This window comes from Cherax quadricarinatus, chromosome 31, assembly GCF_038502225.1.
Source record: "Cherax quadricarinatus isolate ZL_2023a chromosome 31, ASM3850222v1, whole genome shotgun sequence".
Classification (NCBI taxonomy): Eukaryota; Metazoa; Arthropoda; class Malacostraca; order Decapoda; family Parastacidae; genus Cherax; species Cherax quadricarinatus.
The window spans coordinates 2,496,920-2,499,419 of NC_091322.1; the positions used below are offsets into that span (position 1 = coordinate 2,496,920).

Sequence of the window (2,500 nt, forward strand, 5' to 3'; positions counted from 1 at the left end):
CATTTTCATATTGTCTTTGGGCCTCCCTTCTTATCTGCATATTCATTTCTGGCTCTACGACTGTTCTCCTTATTCTCTCCTGAGTCCTTTGCCTTCTATATTTCTTCCATTCCTAACACACTTGGTTTTGCCTCCCTGCACCTTTGGAGTAAACCATGGGCTCATCCTGGCTTTTTCATTACTCCTGTTACCCATGGTACAAGCCTCTCCTCAACCTCCTTGCATTTTATTGCTACATATTCCATCATCTCATTAACTAAGTTTCCCTGCCAGTTCTCTGTCCACTGAACCCCGTTCGGAGTAGTTCCTCATTCTGTGTAGTCCCCTTTCTTGTAGTTTGGCTTCATTCTACGTCCTGGCCTTCCTGCTTCTCCTCCACTTGTAGCTCTACTGGCCTTGTTCCAGGCTTACAACCCACATGGTCACACAGCTGAGGGTCTTTCATATGTGATGTCCTCGTATCTGCACTGCTGAAGGTGAATGCTAAGTCCAGCCTTGCTGAATTCATCCCTCTCCTCTCTCTCTTGTGAGTGTCCCTTGCGTGTTGGTACATGAAGTTCTCCCAGTACCTCCATCATCTTAGCCCTCCAAGTATCTTGGCCCCCATGTGAGTCAAGTTCTCCCAATCTCTGTCTCCTTGTAGTTAAAGTCACCCATGATCAGGAGCTTTGCCCCTGTGCATGAGCTCTTCCCTGACCCTCCTAGCCCGAGTGTGTCAGCCATCGCTCTATTGCTCGTATTACTCTTGCCTTGGCCTCCTGCTGTTCTGTGGTGGGTTATACATCACTGCTATTACCACCTTGGGATTCTCAGAGTGAAGTGTTCCCACTATGTAATCCCCTTTCTTCCGCTATCTTCTCTCTCAACTCATCAAAATTCCAGCGATTTTTGATCGCTAGCGCCACTCCTCCACCTGTTCCCCTCTCTGTCTTTCCTCAGGATTTTGGTATCCCGTTTGGAAAGATGGCATCATTATCATGCCTGTAAGCTTGGTTTCTGTAGGAGCTATGATGTCCGGTGATGCTTCTTTGACTCTTTCTTACCACTCCTCCCACTTATTTGTTATTCCATCAGCGTTTGTGTACCATACCTTCCAGTTTCCCTTTTCAACACTGTGGTTTGGGAGCCTGTGAGGTGGGAGGCCTGGTGGCATACTGTAAGGTTCTATGGCTTAGTGTTAGGTGGAGCTGTGGTATGGATTGTGTAGGGTGTGTTGGGATGGTGGCTGATAGGTTGTGTGGTTCTGAGAGTAGTTGTGTGTGTGCTTGCCCTTGCTGTTCTGTCCTGCTCTGACCTGACCTCTGCTGGTTCCCTCCTTGTCTCTTTTCCTAGCTCCTTTTCGCTTTTGTCCTCTCCCTCGCATGCTGTCGTTCTGATTTTGTTCTGTCTCTGTCTGAGAACACCCTCTTGTACTCTTCCAGAGTATTTCAATCGTGGTTTCTCTTGGAGGATCCTGTTTCACACTGTTTCCGTCTGAATCAACTTGAGTTGGTCGGTTTCTCACCTTCAGTACCCCCTATTCTCTGAAAATTTACAATCTCGTCCTCTCTTCACCTATTTCTGTTATCAGTTTCTCATCTTCCTTTCTTTACCCTTCCTTTCAGTGTGTGTCCTTTCCTCTCCTGGAGCCATGGATAAACACTGATTTTGCCCTTCTTCCTGCGCGTGCCTCACCTCTGTGGCTCCTGGATCACTGTGTGTGGTCAGTTTCTCCCTTGATTTTCCAGTGGCTCTTGATAGCCTTGTTTGGCCTCAGCATTCGACCTATCACCTCCATCTGCAACAGTTGATCTTCCCTTTCCTCCTTAGTCCTCCTTGCAGATTGATGTGGCCTTAGCATAATTCGCAATTCCTTCCTTCTGTTCAGCCTCGCAGCCATGTGCTGTGTCTTCTCTAGTCACTGCCCTGTAGCTCACTCCAGCCTATTTATCTCAACTTCTAGGACCCTTATCTTGCTTCTGCAGTTTTCGACTTATTACCTCCCAATTCTTTGTCTCCTTCTCAACCACCTTTCCGTTTTCACGAAATACTTTCTCATTTTTCAGCTCTCTAATTTTCTCTCCCACTCTTGTTCCCATCGCCTTTCCACTGCTCCTCCATCCACTCCTCCCTGCAGGCCATTCTCATCTGATCCTTGGGTCCTCTGAGTCCCCACCATTTTGTTTTTTTAAGAGTAGGAGAGGGAGAGTTAGAGCGGGACGGGAGAGAGCAAGAGAGAGCAAAGAGAGAGAGAGAACAAAGAGAAAGAGAGCAGGAGAGAGGCAAGAGAGAGCAGAGAGAGAGAGAGAGAGCAAGAGAGAGAATTAAAGAGAGAGAGAGAGCAAGAGGAAATAGAGAGAGAGAGCAAGAGAGAGCAAAGAGAGAGGCAAGAGGGAGAGATAGCAAAGGGGCAGAGGCCGAGGCCCAGAGGAGGCAAGGGAGGCAGGAGGCAGGGGCCCAGGGAGAGGAGCAGGGGCAGGGGGGCGGAGAGGCAAGAGGAGGCAAGGAGGCAAAGGGGCAA

At 48.6% G+C, this 2,500-nt stretch overlaps 1 protein-coding gene across 1 annotated transcript in view; it reads right to left on the reverse strand.

Moving 5' to 3' along the window:
* LOC128699181 (uncharacterized) overlaps window positions 1–2,500 on the reverse strand; it is a 1,354,363-nt gene that overhangs the window by 139,070 nt on the left and 1,212,793 nt on the right. The gene's annotated exons all lie outside the window — the stretch shown is intronic.